The sequence below is a fragment of the Microcebus murinus genome, chromosome 10 (genome assembly GCF_040939455.1).
Source record: "Microcebus murinus isolate Inina chromosome 10, M.murinus_Inina_mat1.0, whole genome shotgun sequence".
Classification (NCBI taxonomy): domain Eukaryota; kingdom Metazoa; phylum Chordata; class Mammalia; order Primates; family Cheirogaleidae; genus Microcebus; species Microcebus murinus.
The window spans coordinates 7,848,397-7,876,126 of NC_134113.1; the positions used below are offsets into that span (position 1 = coordinate 7,848,397).

Consider the following 27,730-nt stretch of genomic DNA (forward strand, 5'->3'; position numbering starts at 1 on the left):
TCCACTAATCAGTCGTGGAGACAACCAGACTCGTGATGCAATAGGACAGTCATTGCACCTTCATAAGGAAGCCACCAGCAAAATCCATCATGTGGAAAATTCTAAAGGACAAATGAAATGCTTTCTGAAAAAAAAATTTCTTTACTACAAATGTCTTTGTTACATGAAAAAAAGAAAAAAAAAGAAGTAAAAAACGAATTTAATAATAATTTTAAGAAATTAAAAAAAAAATTTTCTTTAAGTCGGAAGAGGAAATGTTATGGATTAAAGGGGTTTAAGAGACATATCAGCCAAATGTAATAATATATGTGCCTGTTTGGATGCTGATTGTAACAACCCAATTATAAAACAAAATCATTTATGGAACAGTCAGGAAAACGTGAACACTGGTGACTGGGGACTAGATGATGTTCAGGAATCACTGCTAATTATTTTTAGGTGTGATAACTGTACTGTGGATATGTTTACAAACTCCTCCACTATTAAAGATTGAAAACTAATCTCTTAAAGATCCATTCTTAAATCTATTTAAGATTAGAAGCAAATGAATTCTGAGATTTGCTTTAAAATAACCAGGCAGACAAAAAGAGGAAACAAGATTTACTATACATCAATAATCACAGAAGCTGGATTATGGGAATGGGTACATTATATTATTCTGTCTTGTGTAAGCTTTAAACTTTCTGTATTAAAAGGTGCGTTCTTTTTGTTGTTATCTTAAATGTGCTTTGACCTCATGCCCCCTTCGGCCTCCTTTCTTTAGTTTCTCTTCACATCAAAATTTCTTCAAAGATTGATCTATCAGTCCCTCACCCCTGTTCTCTCCACACTCTGGCTTGGCTTTCAGCTGTCACAGGTCTGAAATCGCTTTTGCCAAGGTTACCAAGTGTGTCCACATTACTCAATCCAATCTTTAGTCTCCTGCCTGCCTCTTCCTTAACCTCTCTCTGGCTTTTGGCACTGTTGGTCCCTCAGTCTTTCTTGGAGCACGTTTTTCCCTTGGCTTCTGGGAGACCAAAGTTGCCTGGTTTCCCTCCAACTTCATTGGCCATTATCTCTACCACCTCCAGTCCCACTATTCTGAACACACGACGTGCTCTTGACTCCCGGATTTCTATCTCCAGCCCTGCTCTCGTCTCCAAGAATTTTACTTAGTCACCTACTTTTTGTAACATTTCTACTTGGATATCTAAAAGGCAGCTCAGACGTAACATGGCCGAACTTCTGTGCCTTGAATCAGCCTCTTCTCACCAGCTCCACCGCCCCCACCCAGTACCAGCTCTCACCTGGGTCACCTGAATGTCCCAGAAAGCATGCCCACGCTTCCAGACTTCACCTAAGTCTTTCCACTCCTTTCACCCTTGTTTATGTCCTTGATATCTCCACTTCCACTCCTTGGACATCTTTATCTCTTCTCAACATTTTATCTCCATGCCACAGTTTTATCTACTCAGCATTTAAAAAAAGTTTTCTAAACAAACAATGGGCCTCACATCAAAACCCAGCGATTGTTTCAGGGGGCCTAATCTGAAAAGTGATGTCAGGATTAGTTTCACAATCATAATAGGGAGTGGCTGAGGGCAGGGGCCGGGGAGACAAACGCAGATTGCCGGAATTTATCCTTCCATCTGGCTGCTGTGTACCTGGGGGCTCCGTTTACCGTCACGACTTTCGTTTATGCTCAGGATTCTCCATAACAAAACACCAGAAAACCCGAGATCACGCACTCCAGTAACTGACTTTATGGACGGGAACTCCTACCAGGCGCGTAAGGTCAGACCTAGTTTCTGCGACCCGCCAACAGTGACACTCTAGTGAGGGCCTGCTGTCATTAACAACCACTGGGGCGGCCCCGAGATCTGTAACCCCGGAGCTCCGCCAGGGCCGGGCCGAGCGCTCCTCGGGCGGTGCTCACCACTGCGCCCCCGCGCCCCGCCCCGAGGCCGCCCCGCGCGCGCCCGCGGCCGGCGCCCAGGACTGCTCCGCGGAAGCCGGGAGGGAAGCGGCGCCGGCGGCCACAGCCCCGCCTCCCGGGCCCGCACGTGCGGCCGGGGACTCCGCCGCGCCCTCCCCGCCCCCACCGCGGGCACGTGACCGCCGCCCGGGCCGATCTGGCTGCGGGCGGCCGAGCGCCGGGGATCTGGGAGGGTTGGGGCGGATGCGGGCGTGAGCTCTCGGATTTGGGTGGGCCCTTGGGCGGGGGCATCGGGAGTTTAGGCCAGAAGAAAGGTTAGAAAGGGAAGAGCCCGAGGGACGGGAGGGGAGGGCGGGTCCCGCCCGGCGGTCGCACCCACTCGGCCTCCGGGACCCGCGCGGCGGGGACGCGGGCGCCGGCCCAGGTGCAGTGTCTGGGTGTGGCCGGGCGGGGCGGGCCCGGGCTGCCCCTGCTTTCCTCCCCCGGCGGAAGCTGCCCGGGCGCGGGAGCCGCGGCGTCGCCTGTCCCGGAGACCTGCGCCTCGCCGCCCGCGCCCGCCTTTGTGTCTCCCGGGCCGGGGTGAACGAGAACCCCTCGCGTTTTGCTTTCCCGTGCGAGTTCCCTTGTCAAGTTCGGGCGTCCCTCCCCGCCGCCGCGCACGTCCCCGGGATGCCTGCCCCTCCCGCCCGGCACAGGGCGGGGCAGACGGCCTCGGAGTCCCGGGAAGAGACATTTTCGTTTCACCAACCCGGCCTGCGGGAGCGTCCCCCTGACGCGCCGCCCCAGAAATGGCGCCGTGTCGCGACTCGGGCCAGGTCACCACCAGCAGACAGGTGTGACCGTCGGGGCCCGGGTGGAAAGCAAAGGGGGCAGAAGTGTGTTGGGGGACGGGGAGCCCGCGGGCCCCGCCGCCGGCATTTCGGAGCTGGGTTCTGGGCGCAGGCAGAGGCGGGTAGCCGGGTGGCTGCTGCAGGGAAACTCACAAAGCGGGAGGTCGGGCGCGGTGGTTGAGTCTTGCATTGCTTCCAGCCGCAGACCGACGAGGCTCCCCCCACACCTCGCCCACTGTACTGCGGGGACGAGGTGTCGAAGGCACAGGGACAGTATACACGATACCGCTTGAGGGACAGGCAGCGCTTCCACACAGCATCTGTGTGACCTCAGCTAGTCTCTCTCAGCCTCGGTTTCCCTGTCCGTGTAATGGGAACGGCAGTTTTGTTTTTTACTTATTTATTTATTTGAGTCAGAGTGTCACTCTGTTGCCCGGGATACAGTGCCGTCGCGTCAGCCTGGCTCACAGCAACCTCAAACTCCTGGGCTGGAGCGATCCTCCTGCCTCAGCCTCCCGAGTAGCTGGGACTACAGGCATGTGCCACCATGCCCTGATAATTTTTTCTATGTATTTTTAGTTGGCCAATTTCGATTTTTAGTAGAGACGGCGTCTCGCTCTTGCTCAGGCTGGTTTCAGACTCCTGACCTTGAGCGATCCACCCGCCTTGGCCTCCCAGAGTGCTAGGATTACAGGCGTGAGCCACCGTGGCTGGCAGAACGGCAGTTTTATATTTTATTCTTATCTTTTATATTTTTATATTAATTTTTATTTTCTTTTTTTACCTTGGTATGAAATAGTTTGAATATCATGAATGGCAGTTTTAAGTAACACATGTGTGCCTGGCCTCCCTGGGGCTCAGCAAAAGAGGACCCTGGGCCTCCTTGTTCCTGTGGGAAGTGCACACACAAACCTAGCACATGTGCATAGTACACCTTGATACGGGACAAACCTAGTCACTCCATTTTCACTCCTTCCATCAAATATTCTGAGGCTTCTGGCACGAGGCCCGTGCTGGGCGGAGGATGCAGAGATGAAGGCAACAGGCTCGGCCTGGTGAAGCCAATAAATGAGCCAACTCTTTCTCTGGGGTCAGATGTCACCATAGAAGTGGGCCCTGGAAGATGCCAGAAGCCAGCCTGCCCAGGGCCTTGTCCTGCTCTGTGTGTCAGGATGCTGCCCTCCACGTGAAGTATGTGCTCCCTTACATGTTTTTTTTTTTTTTCTGAGACAGAGTTTCACTCTGTTGCCTCGGCTAGAGTGCCATGGGGTCAGCCCAGCTCACAGTAACCTCAAACTCCTGGGCTAAAGCGATCCTCCTGTCTCAGCCTCCCAAGTAGCTGGGACTAGAGGCATGTGCCAACATGCCCGGCTAATTCTTTTCTATATATTTTTAGTTGTCCAGTTAATTTCTTTTTATTTTTAGTAGAGATGGGGTCTCACTCTTGCTCAGGCTGGATTTTGAACTCCTGACCTTGAGCGATCCTCCTGCCTCAGCCTCCTAGACTGCTAGGATTACAGGCCTGAACCACTGCACCCAGCCCCTTACCATGTTTTTAAAAAGGCCCAATGGCTTGGTTGCTAATGGTGCTCCTCCCAGATAATGGTAAAATACTCATTGCGAGTATGAGTCTGCTTCTGCAAGAAGCCAGACCCCGACCCTTCAGAAGATCCTTGACACCTCTGAATTATGAGGGGACTGGAAAGGGAACCCTTTTCTCCCCAACTTTCCTAAGTCCTGCAGTGCTCAGTATCCGATGCCCTCATCTTCCCTCAGTCAGCTCCAACACTGTGTAAGGCTTGGTGGGTCCAGGCCAGGGTGTGTGGGGAGGGAAGGGGGTGTTCAGCAAGTGAACAGTGAGTGAACGGATGAAGTTGTCTTCTGTCTGTCCCTCAGAGCCCCCAGAGCCATAACCAATTCATAATCTCCGTTACCACTTACTGAGTAGAGTCTGTGCTGTGTGGGGACCATGCCAGGTGCTAACTTCATGCCTTCCTAGAGAGAGAGGGGAGTGCGGGAAGAGAGGGCAGAGACAGGTCACCCAGGAAGCTAAGCCAAGCCCAGGCTGCCCCTGGTGTTGGGTGGCGCAGGCAACGGGCTTTCCACCCTGCCCTGCTTGGCGCTCACAGCCCTGGTGGTGGCATCCAGTGCTTCCCACACGCGCCAGAGTCAGCTGAGGGGCTTGGGCTGTCGTTGTGGAAGCTTGGAGGACCATCACGTCAGCCACTGTCCAGTTCCAATGGATTCGACCCCTAAATGTCCCTCAGATACCTCCAGGTCTCACCATTTGTCCCCAGATCACCACACAGAGCCTTGCCGATTGCCAGCACTCCCCTTTTAATCCATCTGTACGCTGAATCTTACTAAAAAAAGTAATTTCATCCTCAAAATCCCTGGAGGCATTGTCCTCAAGGTAGGGGAGTCATGCCCTTTGCCCTCTGCAGAGGACCCCCTTCAGGAGGCTTGCAAGGCCCAGGGCCACATATTTAGCCTTTTCTCCGTCTGCCGCACCGCACAGGCTTTACGATGCAGCAAAACCTAATGGTTCTCATGTCATTGCCTTACCACAGCTGTGCCATCACCTGGGGTGCTGGGGTGCCACCCCCTACGTCTCCCCAGGCAGCGCTGTGTGGCTTGGACCCTGCCAGATCGTAGTTGCCTGTTGGCTCTTCTGGCAAGGACTGTGAGCTCCCTGATTCCCTGTCTTATAGTGCTCGGGCTCCCTAACGTTCAGCACAGCGTACGCAGAGTAAATGAATGGACGAAAGGATGAATGAACGGATGGGTTACAGATTTGGACCAGCTCGTCCCTGAGGGCTCCGGTGAGTTTCCAAGGTACACCTCAACCAAATAATCATAATTGAGTCGCTGCCCACTCAGCATTGCCAGAGAGACCAAGGGCAGGTAACTCCCGGCCATGGGAAGTCCAGGAAGCCCCTGGCCTTGCCAGAGGGAGCCTGTGTAAGCAGTTCCAACTTCCTCTCCCTCCTCTGAGGCCGGCTCTCTGAACTGTCCCAGGAAACTGTCCTGCATCTCACTGAGGCTTTGCTGTATGGGGACACCTGTCAAACTTTTCTGCAGAGGACAGGGGGAAGGCTGAGGAATTCCAATATTTGCCAACGTTTACCACATGCCAGGTATGCGCTAAAGGCTTTCCATGTATAATCTCATTTCTTCCTCACATTCCCATTTTATAGTTAAGGAAAATGAGGCACGGAGAAGTTCAGTAACTTGTGAAGACAGAAAGCGTGTCAGAGCCGGGGTTTGAACTAAGTGGAGGTTCTTTCACTCCACTATGGTTTGAATTTAGTATACACAGGTGGGCCTTTTCTCAGCTCACTGTCTTGCAGGGGCCACGAGCCACCTGATGATAAACATTCCCTTCCAGTGTGGTTTAGAAAACAGTCTGAGGTAAAGTCCCACACTGCGCCTTGACTAAAAAGTTGACTAAAAAGAAAAAAAAAAAAAAAAAAAAAGAAAACAGTCTGAGGGGCTGGGCGAGATGGCTCACGCCTATAATCCTAGCACTCTGGGAGGCTGAGGCGGGCAGATTGCTCAAGGTCAGGAGTTCAAAACCAGCCTGAGCAAGAGCGAGACCTCGTCTCTACTATAAATAAAAAAGAAATTAATTGGCCAACTAATACACAGAAAAAATTAGCCGGGCATGGTGGCGCATGCCTGTAGTCCCAGCTATTCGGGAGGCTGAGGCAGGAGGATCCCTTGAGCCCAGGAGTTGAGGTTGCTGTGAGCTAGGCTGACGCCACGGCACTCATTCTAGCCTGGGCAACAAAGTGAGACTCTGTCCCAAAAAAAAAAAAAAAATCTGAGGGAACCTGTAGCCTTGTTACCATGGCAACAGCGACTTTGCCACCTGCACGTGCATGGGCATGAGAGGTTTGGACATCACCAAAGTAGCCGCATCTGCTAGGGTTCCAGGGAGGGAAATGACATCGGACAAGCTTGGCAGGCCCATGGGTGAGGAGTCCTCCGGTCTCACCCCTCCCAAAACCCTGTTACCTTCAGGCTGAGACAACAGCCAAAATGCAAAACAAGCCAAACAATGGCCATCAGGGAGCACTTGTTATTCTACTCAAAAGCCTTCAGGGCCCGGTGTGGTGGCTCACCCTGTAATCCTAGCACTCTGGGAGGCCGAGGTGGCGGGATTGCTCAAGGTCATGGGAGGCGGAGGTGGGCAGATTGCTCAAGGTCAGGTGTTCGAAACCAGCCTGAGCAAGAGCGAGACCCGTCTCTACTATAAATAGAAATAAATTAATTGGACAACTAAAAATATATAGAAAAAATTAGCCAGGCATGGTGGCGCATGCTTGTAGTCCCAGCTATTCCAGAGGCTGAGGCAGGAGGACTGCTTGAGCCCAGGAGTTTGAGGTTGCTGTGAGCTAGGCTGACGCCAAAGCACGCTAGCCCCGGCAACAAAGTGAGACTCTGTCTCAAAAACAAACAAACAAACAAAAACAAACAAAAGCCTTCAGTGGTTCCAAATAATCTGCCGTGCTGACCCCTTTGGGACAAACACGGTGTGGACTGGCTATAATGTATTTTTTCCCCATTACAAACATCTAGATAAAGAAATACACTAAAAAAACCCACAAAAATGGGGTTCTAAAATTTTTTTTAAATAAAACTAAAATAAATATTACAGAACACGTTCTATGAAGAAAAAAAGAAAGAAAAGAAAACAAAAACTAAAATAAAAACAAACGTCTAAATTCTACCTGAGTACATCCTCCCCTGTCCGAACTCATGTCTCTCCACTACTCACCACCACCATCCCTGACCCAGCGCAGACCTACTTTGATTTCTTCCTTGACCACTGTAATAACTTCATAACCATCCTCCCAATACAAGCATCCCTTAACTCAGCAAGCATTTCTTCAATCTCTCACTTTTAGCCAGAGGCTGGCTAGGAGCTGGGGACTGAATGAGGAGTCAAAACAGATCCTACCCTGCCTCCTGGGGCCAAAGCCAGGGACACAGAGTGCAAAGATGTGGGGGTTCAGGAGTCCCTGAAATGCCAAGAAGGGCAAAGGTGAGCTGGAGGGGGAATGGGTGGGAGACAGGGAGGGAAGAGGCTGGAGGGCTGGGCCGGTGTCATACATTATCCTGAAGCTGATTCGTGAAGGGCCTCCTGTGGGGGGGAGAGAGAAGCTTTGTTCAAGTTGCAACCTGGCTATGCTACTCTGGGGCTGAGCGGGAAAGCCCTGAGCCCCCATTGCTTACTTTATGAGGGCTCCTTTGTAAAAAGGGAGAACTAGGTAACATAGTCATTTAAGCTTCGTAACAATTTTAAACCCTAGGGGAAGGTCAGATTTGCAACACAGAAAGTTTTCTGAGGCTGGAGAAAGGCCACCCCAGCTGCCCTCACTTCCTCTCCCCAGTCCACCCCAGGCTACCTGAGGTATATGAATGGTCTTCCACCCCTTCCTCTGTAACTCGGAAAGTTGGACTTTTCTTTTTGCAAAGTAAGTTGGAAGATTAATATATAATAGAATAGAACTTTAAAATGTCAAGCCACTAAAACACGAGGGATGATTTAATGGAAGTTGACTAAAAAAAAATTCTGGTCCTACTTTAAAACATTACCTCCATGGTGAAAATTGATGAACTGCTTCTATGCAGCTGTTTCTAGGTATCGTGGGGGTGCCAGGACCCCCTATACTTTGGTATCTGATGGATTCCAGGACCCTCCTCAGATACCAAAATTCATGGATGCTCGTCTTTTATATAAAATGATATAGGCCGGGGTGGTGGCTGACACCTGTAATCCTAGCACTGTGGGAGGCCGAGGTGGGAGGATTGCTTTAGCTCAGGAGTTCAAGGCCAGCCTGTGCAAGAATGAGACCCATCTCTACTAAAAATAGAAAAACTGGCTGGGCATAGTGGCATGTGCCTGTAGTCTCAACTATTCCAGAGGCTGAGGCAGTAGGATTGCTTGAGCCCAGGAGTTTGAGGTTGCTGTGAGCTAGGCTTATGCCATGGCACTCTAGCCTGGGCAACAGAGTGAGACTCTGTCTCCAAGAAAAATAAATAAAATGATGTGATATTTGCATATAACCCCTCTACATCACCCATATACTATATTACTTTTTTTATTCTTTATTTTTTAGAGATGAGGTCTTGCTCTGTCACCCAGGTTGGAGTGCGGTGGCCTCATCATTAGTTCACTGCAGCCTCAAACTCCTGGACTCAAGCAATCCTCCTGCCTCAGTCTCACAAGTGGCTAGGGGTATAGGTGCCTGCCACCATGCCTCGATTTTATTTATTTTTTATTTTGTAGAGATGGGGTTATCCCTATGTTGCCCAGGCTTGTCTCGAACTCCTATTCTCAAGTGATCCTCCCAACTTGGCCTCCCAAAGTGCTGTGGTTACAGGCTTGAGCCACCAAGTCTGGCCTCCTGTACACTCTATTTTTTTAAATTATTATTATTATTATTATTATTTTGAGACAGAGTCTTGCTTTGTTGCCCAGGCTAGAATGAGTGCCATGGTATCAGCTTAGCTCACAGCAACCTCAAACTCTCCTGGGCTCAAGCAATCCTGCTGCCTCAGCCTCCCGAGTAGCTGGGACTACAGGCATGCGCCACCATGCCCGGCTAATTTTTTCTATATATACTAGTTGGCCAATTAATTTCTTTCTATTTATAGTAGAGACGGGGTCTCGCTCTTGCTCAGGCTGGTTTGAACTCCTGACCTCGAGCAATCCGCCCATCTCAGCCTCCCAGATTGCTAGGATTACAGGCATGAGCCACCACGCCTGGCCTGTACACTCTAAATCATCTCTAGATTACTTATAACACCTAATATACAACATAAATGATACATAAACAGTTGTACTGTATTGTTTTTTTTTATTTTTTTTTATTCTTTTTATATTTTTTGTTTTCTTTCTCTTTTTTTTTAGATGTCTCTGTGGAAATACATGCAGTTGTATACTGTATTGTTTAGGTAATAATAAGAAAAAAAATCTGTACATGGACAGTACATATGCAATCATCACTTTTTTTTTTCACTGAGGCATTTAAAAGTATGTATTATATCCTTGGAAAAAGAATCACATCATTTTCCCTCCTGTGTGTTTTCATCTTGCTTCTTTGTGGTCCTTGATAGCAGCTAAGGCTGTCAGTACAGTAAAACCAAACTGATGGGATGGGAGCAGATTATTCTGCCATTTTTCTAGATCTCTGAGTTACACATCAAATCTGAGGCTGATCACTCCACACTTGCTTAACTTGTCTGTGAGGTTCACAACAATTTTCCCAGCTCTGTGATCAGCAATGATTTCAAATTTGTCAATGTAACCACACTTCATTATCACAGTTAGGAACCAGACAATGACTTTAGAGCACAGTCTAATAAGAACCTGGGTAGGTGGCGTGGTGGCTCATGCCTGTAATCCTAGCACTCTGGGAAGCCAAGGCAGGAGGATCGTTCAAGGTCAGGAGTTGGAAACCAGCCTGAGCAAGAGCGAGACCCTGTCTCTACTAAAAAAATAGAAATAAATTAATTGGTCAACTAAAAACATATAGAAAAAATTAGCCGGGCATGGTGGCGCATGCCTGTAGTCCCAGCTACTTGGGAGGCTGAGTGAAGAGGGTTGTAGCCCAGGAGTTTGCGGTTGCTGTGATCTAGGCTGATGCCATGGCACTCTAGCCCAGAAAACAGAGTGAGACTCTGTCTCAAAGAAAAGAAAGAAAAAAAGAACCTGGGTAGCTCTGTTTTCCGCATTGTTGACGCTTTCAGGGCATCAGCCAGGACACGCATGTGTACCATTGTGGGCAGGGAAAGATGGAGGAAAAAGCAACCATCTGCTTTCTCTTTCTGAATATTTCCCTGTTTTTTGTTTGTTTGGTTGGTTTTCATTTTTTTTTTTTTTTTTGAGACAGAGTATTGCTCTGTTGCCCTGGGTAGAGTGCAGTAGCGTCATCATAACTCACTGCAACCTCAAATTCTCAAACTCCTGGGCTCAGTTGATCCTCCTGTCACAGCCTCCCGAGTAGCTGGGACTCCAGGCATGCCTGGTTAATTTTTTCTACTTTTAGCAGAGATGGGGTCTTGCTCTTACTCAGGCTGGTCTCAAACTCCCAAGGCAGGTGATCTCTTGCCTCGGCCTCCCAGAGTGCTAGGATCACAGGTGTGAGCCACCGCCCTGCCTTCCTGAATATTTTCAATCGAGGTTGGCTAAATCCACCGATGTGGAGCCAGCGGTGGATACAGAGGCCCAACTATATATACCAACCAGAAGTGACCTTAAAACGTAATTGAGGCCAGGCATGGTGCTCACGCCTGTAATCCCAGCATTTTGAGAGGCTGAGGCAAGAAGATCACTTGAGCCCAGGAGTTCAAGACCAGCCTGGGCAACATAGTGAGACCCCATTTCTACAAAAAATAGAAAAACTGGCTGGGCAATGTGGTGCATACCTGTAGTCTAAGCCACTAGGGAGGCAGGAGAATTGCTTGATCCCAGGATTTTGAGGTTGAGGTTGCAGTGAACTATGATGAGGCCAAAGCACTCTAGCTGTGGAGACAGAGTGAGATATTGTCGTAAAAAAACAAAACACAATTGAATAAAAGGTTTCAGGATGTCCTGTGGAGTATGCTCCCATACATTAAAGGTCTCAGTTTCTTTCATCTGTAAATTGAAAATAAAAATAGTACAAATTCACAAGGTAGTTGTGTGGATTAAGAGTTTTAAGGATTAAACTCCTTAAATTGCTTGGAACAACACCTATCATATAGTGGTAATTGCTCAATAAGTGCTAGCCATTAGGATTGTTCAGATGTCAAAGTATTTTGGAGACAGATGGAAGTTTATAATCCATTCTTAACAGTGGTTGGTGACCCAGACATTATAAATAAATCAATACTCATAAGAATATATAATTACAAGTTATGGTAAATGCAATGAAGAAAAATGGATCTGAAGGATATGGGTGGAAGCTAGTGAGCTAAGGGGAGGTTTTGAGATTTGGGGCTTCCTGCCCATGCCATGATTGTTCAATAATCAGGAATCAGGGAAAATATGTTTAATACTGAAGGAGATAGGGTTATTGTCAATAAAAAGAAGCCAAGACATTGTTGGGTGGAGTTTCAGCTTCTTCAGAAAAGAGTTAATGGAATCTTCCCCAAAATGCAAATCCCATCCTATCACTTCTAGGCTTAAAATCCTTCACTGGCAAAACCCTTCACTGGCTCCTTGTCTTGGGGATAGAGACCAAATTCCATGTTCTCCAGCAAAATCTGGCTCCCAACACCCTCCTCCATGTCTTTGGTGTCTAGCCTTTGGTGCCTGCCTGGCATTTCCCACCTGAGGGCTGGTCAGGAATCTTCCCTTGGCCCATCAGGCCATGCCCCTGCTCTGTTCTCCTGCCACTCACCTTAAAGGTGACCTTTGTCAAGAGCATCCTTCTCTGTTCTTCCTAGTACTTACCCCGTGAGGAATTAGACATTCCCTCACCTTACTTCTTCATTGCCTCCCTGGTGAAGGGCAGTCAGTTTTGTCACCCCCAAGGACCTGGCACCTGGAGACACGGGGCAGACATTGGCTAAAGTGCTGAGGCAGGTCCACGGCTGGGCCACCCACAAGCCCCCTTGAGTGAGCTGCTCTCTCTCGCCCATTTTCTGACGAGATCGGGCCCGTTCAGGGTGGTATGGCCGTAGACTCTATCGCCCATTTTCTAAAAGACTTTACCCTGCTGTGACTCTGTCCCCCCAGCTCACTTCACTGTAGAGACTTTCTCTTCTGAGAAGCCCCCCTGGTCACCCTCTGGGTTTTCAAACTGACTGCAATTGTTCCCCATCCGATTGTCACCCTGTAGCACCCCCTGCTTCTCCTGGAGCTTGGATTCCAGTGGAAGGAGAGAGAAAGTGAAAAAACAAATAGGAAAAAATAGATATGGAGGGAATGGAGTAGGACACGTGGGATGAGAGGTGGCAGTTTTGAGGTGACATTGAAGACCTGAGGAGGTGGAGAATGGATTTCCAGGTCGGGCCCGCTAAGAAGAGGTTTTGTCCTGGCTCAAGGTGTCCGGCTCCAGGCTGCCTGCGTCCTCCCCGGGACGAGGACTCTGAGGCGCCTGCAGGGAGGCCTAGGGAGCTGGATGCGGAAATGGCGAGCAAGGGGACTGTGCGCTGCATGCGCGCCCCACCTCCGCGCGCGGCGCTCCGCAGCGAGCGCGGTCGCCTGCGCGGGGCGGACCTGGCGTCCCCGTTTGTTAGGCGGGCGGGCACCAAGCGCCCGCTGCTTGCTGGGCACCACTCAGACCCTGATCCCTTCTATAAGCGACCGGAGAGAGAACTGTGAGCAAGATGGGGGAGTTGAGGGGTCAGAGGCCACATAGATCATGAAAAGGACGGGCCTGACAGTCGCTGTGCCCGAGTGCGGTGGAGAGCCCTCGCAGGTGGACACGGCAGGGCTGTGTTCCCAGGCAGGCATTGAAAAGCTTCTCTGGGTGTTGGGGGAGAACAGATCAGAGAACAAAAGTGGATTCAAATAACCCAACTCAGAGGCTGCATAATCAAGGCAAGGGATGTGGCTGGGGGTCAGGGAAGTGGCAGTGAGAAGGGAAGGAGCGGACTGGATTTGAGGATACTGGGAGAGAAAAGTTAGAGCACGTGACCCCTTGGGGTGTGGGCACCCCAAGTTTCTGAAGCGATTTCTGAATCAAAAGATTAACTCATGGGCCGGGCGCGGTGGCTCACGCCTGTAATCCTAGCCCTCTGGGAGGCCAAGGTGGGTGGATAGCTGAAGGTCAGGAATTTGCAACCAGCTTTGAGCAAGAGCAAGACCCCGTCTTCACTAAAAATAGAAAGAAATTAATTGGCCAACTAAAAATACATAGAAAAAATTAGCCGGGCATGGTGGCGCATGCCTGTAGTCCCAGCTACATGGGAGGCTGAGGCAGGAGGATCGCTTGAGCCCAGGAGTTTGAGGTTGCTGTGAGCCAGGCTGACGCCATGGCACTCTAGCCTGGGTAGCAAAGTGAGACTCTGTCTCAAAAAACAACAGCAACAAAAAACATAACCATAATAATTGTTGTGGGTAGGATCCTCCAATGGGTGCTAAAATTAGTGGGCAAAGTTTGAGGAGAAGCAATATTGACGCAGTCTCAAAATATCTACTCCACAAATGGAAAGATATGATTGGCCAATGGAGAAACCTCACAGACACTGTCTTAACCAGGTGCTTCAGCTGCACATCACCAGGAACGAGACGTGCCAGCATCCTGTAACCCTGATGCGCTTAGAAGAGAAGGTCACTCTTTCTGTTTTTCTTCCCCCAAAAGTGTAACTTCAGTTTACTCATGAGAAAATAGGAGACAAACCCAAACAGAAGGACATTCTATTCTACAAAATACCTGACCAGTATTCTTTTTTGTTGTTGTTGTTATTTTTACATGTACATTTTATTTATTTACTTATATTTCCTGCAGTACTGCAGTCATAGCTCCCTGCAACCTCAAACTCCTGGACTCAAGAGATCCTCCCACCTCAGCCTCCAGAGTAGCTGGGACCACAGGCACGCACCACCCTGACCGGCATTCTTCAAAAGTGGCAGGGTCATGAAAGATGTGGAAAGAGTGAGGCACTGTCACAAACGGGAGGAGGCTAAGGAGACAAGACAACTAACCTGGATAGGATCCTAGAATAGAAAAAAAATTAAAAATGGGACACTAATGGAAAAAATTGGGGAAATTGGAATAGTCTGTAGTTAATAATATTGTTCCAATGTTAATTTCTTGGTTTGATAACTGTACTATGGTTATGTAAGATGTTAACCTTAGAGGAAGCTGGGTAAGAGGATATACGGGAACTCTCTGTGCTATTTTTGCAACTTTTCTGTAAGTCTAAAATTATTTCAAAATAAAAAGTGAAAAAAGACACACACAAAAATTAAAAGTCGATTACACCCCTAGCACCCAGCTCATGATCTCTAAATACCATTTCCCTCTGAAAGGAACCAGGTTCCCCAGAGAAAGGCTGGTTCCAGGTCTGGGGCAGAACACAAGAAGAGTCTGGAACATCTAGAAAAATCAGTTGGCAAGAAGCTGTCAGAGACCTGTAGGGTGTTCTGAGGGCTCAGGAGCCATGATAAAGAGATTTCCAGGTGCCAAAAGAGGGGGTAATTTGTTCTTTTCTTTTATTTCTTTTTACCGCAGTTATCCAAGTAAAGAGGGGATAATTTGAACATCAATAAGAATAATAACCGTAATAGACTAAATTACATCAAATGTTTAAACTTATATGTTCACAATGATACTAAGAATAATAATTTAAAAAAATTGTATTGCCCTCTGGTGGGTGCTGGGGAGCCAACTCATTATTTTGAAGATTGGTAAAAAAGGACAAGGATGAAGCATTTATCTCGCTCTTCCTTTTTTTTTTGAGACAGAGTCTTTCTATCTCATTCTGTTTCCCAGGCTAGAGTGAGTGCCCTGTAGTCAACCTAGCTCACAGCAACCTCAAACTCCTGGGCTCAGGCAATCCTCCTGCCTCAGCCTCCCAACTAGCTGGGACTACAGGCATGCACCACCATGCCCGGCTAATTTTTTTCTATATATTTTTAGTTGTCCAGCTAATTTCTTTCTATTTTTAGTAGAGACGAGGTCTTGCTCTTGCTCAGGCTGGTCTCAAACTCCTGAGCTCAGAAGATCCACCCACCTCAGCCTCCCAGAGTGCTAGAATTACAGGCATGAGCCACTGTGCATGGCCTGGTGCTTATTTTTACCCTGATTTTTTTTTAAACTGTAAAAGGGAAACATCTAATATTTAACGTCATTTATGAGATTATTGGAAATTTGAAGCTGATTGGACAACTTGATAATATTAAGGAATAATTGTATGACTTTTTATTTGTAATTGTATTGTGGTTTAAAGGTATTTTTTAAAAATGCCTGAGTTTTATAGATACACACCGAATATTTAGGGAAGAAACGGTATTATGGATGCATTAGCTTTGCTCCCATGCAATACATTACCACGGGAAAGGGATGGAGTATGGATGGGCCGTAGTCAGCCGTGGGTTGAGATTGGCTGACCAAGATTCATCATCTTTTTCTGTCTACGTTTTTTTTTTTTTTGAGACAGAGTCTCACTTTGTTGCCCAGGCTAGAGTGAGTGCCGTGGCGTCAGCCTGGTTCACAGCAACCTCAATCTTCTGGACTCAGCGATCCTACTGCCTCAGCTTCCCGAGTAGCTGGGACTACAGGCATGCGCCACCATGCCTCACTAATTTTTTGTATATATATTTTTAGTTGGTCAATTAATTTATTTCTATTTTTGGTAGAGATGGGGTCTCGCTCAGGCTGGTTTCGAACTCCTGACCTTGAGCAATCCGCCCGCCTCGGCCTCCCAAAGTGCTAGGATTACAGGCGTGAGCCACCACGCCTGGCCTTCTGTCTACTTTTTTGGTGTATGCCCAATATTCCACCTAATACAAAGTCTTTAAAAAACACTTGCAATCTACAATTTAGAGATAATAATCATAAATGTTTTGTAGGCTACCAGTGTCTGTCTTTCAAAAATATATGTGTATATGCCTATGTATTTTATAAAATTTGGATCATACAACATATATCTTTTTAGGAACCTGTTTCTATAACATATTACCCTATCAATAAATATTCTACCACTGGATACTTTTTAAAAACTTTTTGTGCCCCAGGTGTCCTGCCTCCAGGCAGGCTATGGTCTAGGGAGTGAGCAAATCTCACTCTGTGTGCTCCCCTCTGTAATGGGAGTGCCCTTTCAGAACCTCCCAGCTGTACAGTTCAGCAACAGAATCTTCACTACTGCCCACGCTGCTCTTCAAGGAGACCTGGACTGAATTCTAGGCAGGGAATAACGCCCGGGCTCAATCTGAGGAGGCTCCGGGCCTCTGAACGGCAGCGTCCTGCACACAGGAGGCCCTTAATAAGCTATAGCAGAGAGCTCCACGTCAGGCCCCCAGGGCCTCATCTGGTTGTCAGTTCCAGAGTGACCACACTGTTTTCTGGGCTGAGTCCCTGCCTTACCAGGCTGAGTCAGGGACCTCTCGACCCGTAGCCCGGCCTCGCCCTCACCCTGCCTGCCGTGCTTACCTTCGCCTCTCAGGTCTCACCAGCCACTCTGAGCTCCTCGGGGCCCCAGCACCTGCCACAAGGTCTGGCACAGAGAGTCTGGCACATAAATGTATGGGGATACATGAATACATGGAAGAAAAGTAAAGTGCATGGCCAAGGTCGTGTGTGCTTAATCAAATCCCAAAACCAAATACCAACTCCTTATTGAATTTTTTTTTAATGAAGATCAGCTGGCCTGTGAGTTTCCTCTTTTCCTTGGAAAGCCTGGGAGGAAGGGGTAAAAGGAATGAGAGGGCAGCAGGGCAGTGAGGAGGAGGGATGGAACTCGGGGCTGTGGGTGGGAAGAGAGCAGAGCAGGGTCAAGGATGGACCCTTGGCCAGGCGTGGTGGCTCACGCCTGTAATCCCAGCTCTCTGGAAGGCTGAGGCAGGAGGATCGATCAAGGTCAAGAGTTCGAGACCAGCCTGAGGAAGAGTGAGACCCCTGTCTCTACGATAAATAGAAACAAATTAATTGGCCAACTAAAAATATATAGAAAAAATTAGCCGGGCATGGTGGCGCATGCCTGTAGTCCCAGCTACTTGGGAGGCTGAGGCAGAAGGATCGCTTGAGCCCAGGAGTTTGAGGTTGCTGTGAGCTAGGCTGATGCCACAGCACTTTAGCCTGGGCAACAGAGTGAGACTCTGTCTCAAAAAAAAAAAAAATAGATTGGCCCTTTCTTCCTCACCCCTGGGCCCTGCTCAGCCCCAGGAGGGTGCTTGGTGTCACTGGCATTTGGCAATGGAGATTGCTCCAGACCCAGCAGCACCCCTCGTTCCCACTTCCTCTTGGTGCTCCTGCCCCTCAGCCAAGCACCGTCTGCTTGGCCCTGGGCGGTGCCCACACCCACGGCCTCCCGCCTTCAGGCCTGTTTACCTGTGAGGCCGGGATGCTGCAGGGTGTGCACCTGGCAGCCGTGCTCAGCCGTGGGGGAGGGGTGAGAGCGCGGGGAGCTGTTGGTTTCTGCTGTAAATGAGGAGCGCTGGTTCTAGGGGAGCCTGGTTCTAGGGGAGCCTGGTTCTAGGGGAGCTAATGTTGAATGGCTGGAGAAGGGAGCCCCCCTTGTTCAGTTTACAAAGCCCACAGGGACACTTATTGCCCCGGCTGTGCGACTGGAGCTCCTCCAGGGCAAGGTCCATGACCTATTGATATGCCAGTCTCCAGCATGCAGCAGAGGGCCTGGCATTTTTGGTGGGGGAGGGATGGAGGAGGCTTGGGAAATAGTTACTAAATGAAAAATGAATGAATGAGGGAGCCTTGGTGACCAAAGAGCAAAGCAGAAAAGAGCAAGAGTTCCAAAGTCAAGCACACAGACCTGGGTTCAGATCCTTGCTCTGCCAGGTACTAGCTGTGTCACCTAAAACACTTAGCCTCAGGTTCCTCAACTGTAAAATGGAAGCAAAAATTCTACTCTATGAGGTTTACATTTTACATGGAATGTTTGTAGAGCATGTGGAATGTAATAGGCTTAGTAAATGCTCACTATTATTAGTAGTAAGTAGTGCTTACTAATTCAATAAATATGCATCAATTATCTATCTGCAGTATACTTTCTAGGCACTGAACAAAACATGCCAAGACCTCTCCATTCTGGCAGGGAAGAGGGACAATAAACACAACAAAAGAGCAAACGAGGGAGGGGGGAAATGGGCATTTATTGAAACCTTAAAATCTGTACCTCCATAATATGCCGAAATAAAAAAAAAAGAGCAAATGAAGTAGCATTTTGGAAGATGATAAATGCTATGGAAAAAATATAGAGTGGGGCAGGGGGGTGAGGAATGAAGAAGGGTGGTTTGCATTGTCGTTTTATTTTATTTTTATTCTATTTTTTGAGACAGGGTCTTTCTCTGTTGCCCTAGGCTGAAGTGCAGTGACATGATCATAGCTCACTGCATCCTCAAAATCCTAGGCTCAAGCGATCCTCCTGCCTCAGCCTCCTGAGTGGCTGGGACTACAGGCACGTGCCACAATGCCCAGCTCATTATTTTTCAGTTTTTGTAGAGACGGGGTCTTGCTATGTTGCCCAGTCTCATCTTGAATTCCTGGTCTCAACAAATCCTCCCACCTCAACCTTCCAAAACACTGGGATTACAGGCATGATCCACTACACCTGGCCTGGATCGTCATTTCAAATAGGGTGGTGCTAGTAGGTCTCATTGGGAAAAGACTGAGCAAAGACTGGAGGGGAGAGAAAGAGATGATGTGCCAGTATTTTAGGTAAGAGTATTTGCACAGGAGGAACAGGCCAGTGCAAATTTCCCCAGGTTACATGCGCCTGGGGTGGCTGGAGTGCGGTGAGCCAGGGAGAGGGACAAGAGTTGAAGTCGGAGCTCAGGTGGCCAGAGCACGCAGGGCATCGCTGGCCACTGTGAGCTTGGCTTTTACTCCAAGTGAAGAGGAGCTTCTGCAGTTTTTTGAGCAGAGGAGTGACATGATCTGACATATCGTAAAAGTCTAGCCCAAGAGGAGGAGGTGGATGAGAATAAAAAGAAAAACAAAAACAAAAGGCTGCCCCAGCTGCCGGGTTGAGCACAGACTAAGGAGCAAGGGGACAGAGAGCAGGGAGGACCCAGTGAGGGGTGCCGAGTGGTAGCAGTGGCAGCGGCGAGGGGCTGGATTCTGGATTTATTCTGAAGGGAGAGCCAGCTTGATTTCCTGAGGGTTTGGATATAGAGCGTGAGAAAGTGAGAGCCAAGGGTGGCTGCAGGGTCTTGGACCTGAACAAATGGAAGGAGTCAGTTGCCACCAACGGAGTTCAATTTTTTTTTTTTGTTTTTTTTTTTTTGAGACAGAGTCTCGCTTTGTTGCCCAGGCTAGAGTGAGTGCTGTGGCATCAGCCTAGCTCACAGCAACCTCAGACTCCTGGGCTCAAGTGATCCTCCTGCCTCAGCCTCCCGAGTAGCTGGGACTACAGGCATGCGCCACCATGCCCGGCTCATTTTATTCTATATAATATCAGTTGGCCAATTAATTTTTTTCTATTTATAGTAGAGACGGGGTCTCGCTCTTGCTCAGGCGGGTTTCAAACTCCTGACCTCTAGCAATCCACTCGCCTCAGCCTTCCAGAGTGCTAGGATTACAGGCGTGAGCCACCACACCCGGTCAGGAGTTCAATTTTGGATGTATCAAGATTTAGATGTCTGGCTGGGGTTGGTGGCTCACACCTGTAATCCTAGCACTCTGGGAGGCCAAGGCGGGCGGATTGCTCAAAGTCAGGAGTTCGAAACCAGCCTGAGCAAGAGCGAGACCCCGTCTCTACCATAAATAGAAAGAAATTAATTGGCCAACTAATATATATAGAAAAAATTAGCCGGGCATGGTGGCACATGCCTGTAGTCCCAGCTACTCAGGAGGCTGAGGCAACAGGATTGCTTGAGCCCAGGAGTTTGAGGTTGCTGTGAGCCAGGCTGACGCCACGGCACTCTAGCCCAGGCAACAAACCAAGACTCTGTCTCAAAAAAAAAAAAAAAAAAAATTTAGATGTCAGTTAGACATGGACATGAAGATATTTAACAGGCAGTTGGATATTCGGGATTAGACTGTGGATATAAATTTGGAAGTGGTCAGTACTGCAATGACTATTTTTTCCTACACTCTCACATTTGATCCTCATGCCAGCCAATGAGTAAGGCAGGACAGGGCCGATTCTCTCACCTTGACAAAATGAAAATTCTATGGAGAGTATATATCCCAAAGAGTTAAAATAGGTATTCAAACAAATACTTGTACATGAATGTTCATAGCAGCACCATTCATGACAGCCAAAGGTAGAAACAACCCAAATGTCCATCATTTGGTGAATGGATATATGAGATGTGGTCTACCCATACAGGGGAATAATATGCAGCCATAAAGAGAAATGAAGGACTGATACATGCTACAGGGTGGATGAGCCTTGAAAAGAGAGCATTGGCCGTGCGCGGTGGCTCATGCCTGTAATCCTAGCATTCTGGGAGGCCGAGGTAGGAGGATTGCTCGAGGTCATGGGTTCGAAACCAGCCTGAGCAAGAGTGAGACCCCGTCTCTACTATAAATAGAAAGAAATTAATTGGCCAGTTAATATATATAGAAAAAATTAGACGGGCATGGTGGCACATGCCTGTAGTCCCAGCTATTTGGGAGGCTGAGGCAGTAGGATTGCTTGAGCCTAGGAGCTTGAGGTTGCTGTGAGCTAGGCTGATGGCATGGCACTCACTCTAGCCTGGGCAACAAAGCGAGACTCTGTCTCAAAAAAGAAAGAAAAGGAAAGGGAAGGGAAGGGAAGGGAAGGGAAGGGAAGGGAAGGGAAGGGAAGGGAAGGGAAGGGAAGGGAAGGGAAGGGAAGGGAAGGGAAGGGAAGGGAAGAGAAAGAAGAGAAGAGAAGAGAAGAGAAGAGAAGAGAAGAGAAGAGAAGAGAAGAGAAGAGAAGAGAAGAGAAGAGAAGAGAAGAGAAGAGAAAAGAAAAGAAAAGAAAAGAGACAAGACAAGACAAGACAGCATTTTGCTAAGTGGAAGAAGATAGTCACAGAGGGCCACATATTGTATGATCCCATTCATATGAAATGTCCAGAAGGGGGAAATCTATGGAGACAGAAGGCAGGTTGTGGTTTCCAGGGGCCAGGGGGAGGAAGACTGCAGAATGAGTACTTAATGGGTATGGGGTATACTGTGTGAATATACTAAATGCCACTGAATTGTACGCCATAAAATGGTTAACTTTATGTTATATGAATTTCACCTAAATTTTAAAAAGAAAGAAAGAAAAAAAACTCCATGAAGAACCACACACCAGGCTCCTGATACCCAGCCTGTGCAGCGACCCCCGCTGCTGTCTCTAAGAGGCCCCTTGTGGACTGCGACCAGCTTTTACAGGTTAGCCGCCTGCCTGCCGGGAGAAGAGTGGCCCAGAGAAAGGTCAGCTTAGGGCAACTGGATTTCCCAAACCCCAAACCAGGAAATCTGGTCTGACGAGCACGGGATTCAAATCTGAAATCAGCCCTGCCCTGGAGAGCCTGTGGCTGGGGGTTGTTGTCGTCAGAGAGAACCTGTACTTCCGGGTTTGTTCCGGTTGGGAAGGAAGAAGCTGGAGCCGCCAACCTGGCTTCTCAGAGCTTCTGCATTTAACCCTTCAGGGCCCAAGGCCCCCAAATCTGGAAGGGACTTTAAAGATCACCTATGGGGAAATGGAAGCTCCAAGGAGATAAAGACCTCCTCCCAAGTCACAGAGCCAGTAAATGGCTGAGCTGGGATTAGGAGGAAGGATCTGACATTTATCCAGCACCTACTCTGTATCCAGGAGCCGCACCCTGCAAAGCAGGTGTTAGTAACTCCGCTCTGCTGACGAGATTCAGAGAGGCTTAGTGACCGGCAGATATCCCACGGCTGGTAAAAGGCAGGGCTACTATTAAATTGTAGGTCTATTTGGCTTTTTAACAATCTGCAATTCCTCCGGGGCCCTTTTCTGCTGTGTTCACATCTGTATCCCTAATGCGTAGTACTGAGGAGTTTTCAAAAGTCGTTTAATGAAAGAATGAATGAATGAGTCACACCATGCTCTTCCCACCCTACCACACCTCCATCCAGAGTCACCCTGTTCAAAGTTAACAGACATGTTGTGCCTCTCATATAGTTGCCATAATAACCAAACTTTTAAAACTTTTAGAAATAATAGCTGCAGGCAAACCAGGACAAAAACAGCTGACCCTTCTCTTTTTAAGCCAATTAAGGCTTTTCTGTCCAAGCTGACAAGGGTTAACACAAAGCAGCAAAGAGCTAGGAGAGATTTCCTAACATTATTGTTAGGAAACATTATTGTTATTGACCGGGGACCCCTTTGTTCTCCTACCACCATCACCTTCCCCAGACATCCATGTTTTTAAAAATGCTATCTATTGAGTATATCTACTTTTAAGTGCTACCTAAATTGTAACCCCATTCATTATACATCAACAATTATAGAGGCAACCATCAGAGCTTTGGATCAGAAAGAGATAATCACTATGACCCCACTGAGCTGGTAGTATTTTAGCCCAAAGCAGGAAACTTGGACCATTGTATTTTGCTAGCTAGCACAAGCCTGCTAGCAAAATATTGACAATAGCTCCTTAAGACCATTCCAAACAAAATAAGAAATTAAAATGAGAAATAACCATAGCTACAAAAAACCTTAAAAGGATTAATTATTGTCCAAATAAATGAGAAAGTCTGAACTACATTGGTGGTTTTCTAAGAAACTATGAATTACCAAAATTAGGTGGGTGAGGTGGCTCACACATGTAATGCTAGCACTCTGGGAGGCCAAGGTGGGAAAATCGCTTGAGCTCAGCAGGTTTGAGATCAGGCTGAACAAGAGCAAGACCCCTGTCTCTACTAAAAATAGAAAAATTAGCCAGGCACCTGTAGTCCTTGCTACTCTGTAGCAAGAGGATTGCTTGAACCCACGAGTTTGAGGATGCAGTGAGCTGTGATGACGTCACTGAACTCTCTACCCAGGGCAACAGAATGAGATTCTTAAAAATATTTTTTTAAGTAAATAAATAAATTATAAAAATTGATCCTTGAAGACAATTAAATGCTAAACAGACCAAATATTAGTAAGAAAATGAAACTATTATCAGGGCTATTCTCCCATCTACATAGGAAAAGAAATCCAAACAAGTTCTCAGGTTAATTCAACCAAGTAATGAATAAAAATACCAAATGGTTCAAGATCTTAGAAATAATAGAAATAAAGCCACTACATTTACTGGGTCCCTGTGTGCCAGATGTGGTTCTAAGTGTTTATTTAATTCTCACAATAATCCTATGAAGAAGATAAATTATCATCCCCATTTTAGAGATGAGAAAACACAGGTAAAAGAAATTAAATGACTTGTCCATAGCTACACAGTAAGTTGCAGGTCCAAATTTGAACTTAGTGAGTTTAGTTCCAGAAGGTACCCTCTAAAACACTATGCCAGTCTACCTCTTCCAAATTATTTTTATAAATATTATACAACCCTATCAAAGATAACATAAGTGAAGAATACTATAGACCAGTTTCATTTATGAATACAATAGCAAAAATTCTACTTTTTCCTTTTTTTCTTTAGAACTAGAATATTGTAACCAGTAATCAAAAATTCTAAATCAAATATTAGCAAATAAAATCAAACAGCACATAAAAAATTATACACCACAACCAAGTAGGGGCATACCAGGAATGCAAGGATGGTTCAATATTAGGAATACTGTTAATATGATTTACCATATTGATAAATCATAGGAAAAAATATATGACTATTTCATAGATGCTGAAATGGTATTTGATAAAATTCAAAATCCATACATGATTTAAAAAGAAAATTTCTTTTGTTTTTTTAGACAGAGTCTCACTCTGTTGCCGGGGCCAGAGTGCCCAGGCATCAGCCTAGCTCACAGCAACCTCAAACTCCTGGACTCAAATAATCCTTCTGCCTCAGCCTCCCGAGTAGCTGGGACTACAGGCATGTGCCACCATCCCGGCTAATTTTTTCTATATATTTTTAGTTGGCCAATTAATTTGTTTCTATTTTTAGAACAGATGGTGTCTTGCTATTGCTCAGGCTGGTTTTGAACACTTTACCTTGAGCAATCCTCCCACCTCGGCCTCCTGGAGTGCTAGGACTACAGGCGTGAGCCACCAGGCCTGGCCAAAAGAAAATTTCTTAACAATAGAAATGAAAGAATACTTCCTTAAAACGTAATTACCCACACTCACACACACACACACACACACACACACACACACACACACACGTATATATCTCAAGCCAAAAAACCAACTTGTAAGGATAAAGTATTAAAACCATTCTCATTAAAGTCAGGACATAATAAGGTTATCCAATACTACCACTTTTATTTAAAAATTGTCCCAGAGGCACTTACCACTGAAATTAAACAAATGGACACTCTGGGAGGCCAAGGCGGGCGGATTGCTCAAGGTCAGGAGTTCAAAACCAGCCTAAGCAAGAGAGAAACGTCGTCTCTATTATAAATAGAAAGAAATTAATTGGCCAACTAAAAATATATAGAAAAAATTAGCTGGGCATGGTAGCGTATGCCTGTAGTCCCAGCTACTTGGGAGGCTGAGGCAGCAGGATTGCTTGAGCCCAGGAGTTTGAGGTTGCTATGAGCTAGGCTGACGCCATGGCACTCACTCTAGCCTGGGCAACAAAGTGAGACTCTGTCTCAAAAAAAACACAAAAAACAATTGAGTTCAATAATTAAGAGGACTTGAATAAACAAACAAACAAACAAATGGACAAACCAAAAAAGAGGTATAAATATTGAAAAAGAAGAGATATAATAATTATTTACAAATGACATAATACAATTATATCTTAGAAAAATCTAAGAAGTTCAACTAAGAGAATTCAGTAATGTCTATGTACAAATTTAACATATAGGTGGTGGCTCACACCTATAATCCTAGCACTTTGGGAGGCTGAGGAGGGAGGATTGCTTGAGGTCAGGAGTTCAGCCTGAGCAAGAGCGAGACCCCATCTCTACAAAAAATAGAAAAATTAGCCGGGTGTGTGGCATGCGCCTGTAGTCCCACCTACTTTGAGGCTGAGGCAGGAGGATCACTTGAGCCTAGGAGTTTGAAGTTGCAGGGAGCAATATGATGACGCCACTGTACTCTAGCCTGGGCGATAGAGCAAACCTTATCTCAAAAAAAAAAAAAAAAAGATTATGCAAAAAATCATTCTGGGAATATTGAGTAGCCATCTGGAAACAAGTGTATTTGTATCCTTCCTGCATTACTTACACTAAGTTTCAAAAGGCTCAGAGATATAAATCTAAACTATGAAACCGTAAAAGTACCAGATTAAAAAACATTATAATCTTACAGTGGGATAGGCTTATGTAAGCATGACTCAAAACTCAGAAGTCATCAATTCTGACCACAATAAAAATTTTAAAATTTTCCATGGAAAAAAATAACAAAGTCGAAAGACAACAAACTGAACCATAATATATGCAATCTATATGACAGACATATTTCCACAGCACAAAAAGAACTGCTGTAAATCGAAGGGCAAAAGACTAACATCCTATAGAAAAACAGTCATAGGAAATGAACAAAGAATTCACAGAGAGGGAAATTAACATGGCTCATAAATATATCAATATTAAAAGATGTTCAACTTCACTTAAAATCACAATGAAATTCCTTTTAGACTCAGTGATTGGCAAAGCTAAAAATAATTTAATTATGTTAGATGGCTTGTATTCAATTTTTACTGGATGCTGCTGATCTACATACAGACCAGGCTGGGCAGGGGGAGGGGGGATCGCTCAAGGTCAGGAGTTCGAAACCAGCCTGAGCGAGACTTCCTCTCTACTAAAAAAATAGAAATAAATTGGCCAACTAAAAATATATAGAAAAAATTAGCTGGGCATGGTAGCGCATGCCTGTAGTCCCAGCTACTTGGGAGGCTGAGGCAGGAGGATCGCTTGAGCCCAGGAGTTTGAGGTTGCCGTGAGCTAGGCTGATGCCACGGCACTCACTCTAGCCCAAGCAACACAGTGAGACTCTGTCTCAAAAAAATATATATATATATATCTCAGTGGGTAATCTACAAAAAAAGAAAGACAAAAAAAAAAAAAAATAGATACAGACCAGTCCCCGTTGAGCTATAAGTCACTGGGCGACAGAGCACAGGGGCCTGGTCTTTAGTGTCTGCCAGGAACACTGCGGGAGCCCAGGCAGAGGCCCAGCAAGAATGCTCATCCTGCCTCACCTCCTGTCTCTGTTATCTTTGGTCACTGCCCAAAATGTCACCTTTTCTTGTCATCACTTCTCCTCTGCTGTCATTTCCACACTGTTCTGAAATTCCTCTCTTGTGTTAACAATTCCCTGCTCTCCTCTTTCCCAAGCCTTTTAACTTGGTCCTTTGAGCTTTTTTTTTGAGACAGAATCTCGCTCCTTTGCCTGGCCTAGAGTGCCATGGCGTCAGCCTAGCTCACAGCAACCTCCAACTCCTGGGCTCAAGCAATCCTACTGCCTCAGCCTCCCGAGTAGCTGGGACTACAGGCATGCATCACCATGCCCAGCTAATTTTTTAAATATATTTTTAGTTGTCCAGCTAATTTCTTTCTATTTTCAGGAGAGATGCAGTCTTGCTCTTGCTCAGGCTGGTCTTGAACTCCTGAGCTCCAACGATCCACCCGCCTCGGCCTCCCAGAATGCTGGGATTACAGGATGAGCCACCGTGCCCGGCCTACATGGTCCTTTGGAAAGCTGGTTCTTGCTCAACAAACTTGCCTTCCCCCACACTGTTCTCGCTGCAGTCTTTCCCCTGCACAGGGTTTATTCCGGGGCGCAGCGGGTGAGGAAAATGCACGAAGCATGAAGGGCTCGTGACAAGGAGTAAATGTCTGTGCCTGCACTGTGTGCCGTGAGAACTTGGCAAGCTGAGAGCCCAGGTTCCCTGACCCAGCTGCAGGGTGACTGCTGGTGTGTGGGGATGTGGACCCAGGGCGGCCAGATCTCCAGATAATTCAAGAGAGGCAAGAAACCCTCAAACGCTGCTGATGAGGATGTAAAATGGTGCAGCACTATGGAGAACAGTTAAATACTGAGTGACCCTAGGACCCGGCAATTCCACTCCTAGGTGTCTACTCAGCAGAACTGAAAACACATGTCCACACGACACCTAGTACACAAATGTCCGTAGCGGCACTATTAGTAACAACCCCAAAGTTAAAACAATGCAAAAGTCCATCAACAGAACAATGGGTAAAGAAAGTATGATCTACTCGATGGAATATTATTCAGCCATAAAAAGGAATGGGGTATTGATTATATGTTACAATGTGGAGGACCCTTACAAACATATTAAGTGAAAGAAACCAGACACAATCTC

The 27,730-nt window shown here is 46.9% G+C and overlaps 1 long non-coding RNA gene across 3 annotated transcripts; it reads left to right on the top strand.

The window, feature by feature from the left end:
* The first annotated feature begins 2,177 nt into the window (after positions 1 to 2,177).
* LOC105858634 (uncharacterized) lies at positions 2,178 to 27,730 on the top strand. Of its 3 annotated transcripts, none has more exons than XR_012921369.1 (4): positions 2,178 to 2,748; positions 5,457 to 5,567; positions 5,764 to 5,882; positions 26,972 to 27,730. It is a non-coding gene; the product is annotated as an uncharacterized LOC105858634 (long non-coding RNA). The 3 variants fall into 3 exon arrangements; XR_012921368.1 differs by lacking the exon at positions 26,972 to 27,730 and adding an exon at positions 14,193 to 15,031; XR_012921367.1 differs by lacking the exons at positions 5,764 to 5,882; positions 26,972 to 27,730 and adding an exon at positions 14,193 to 15,027.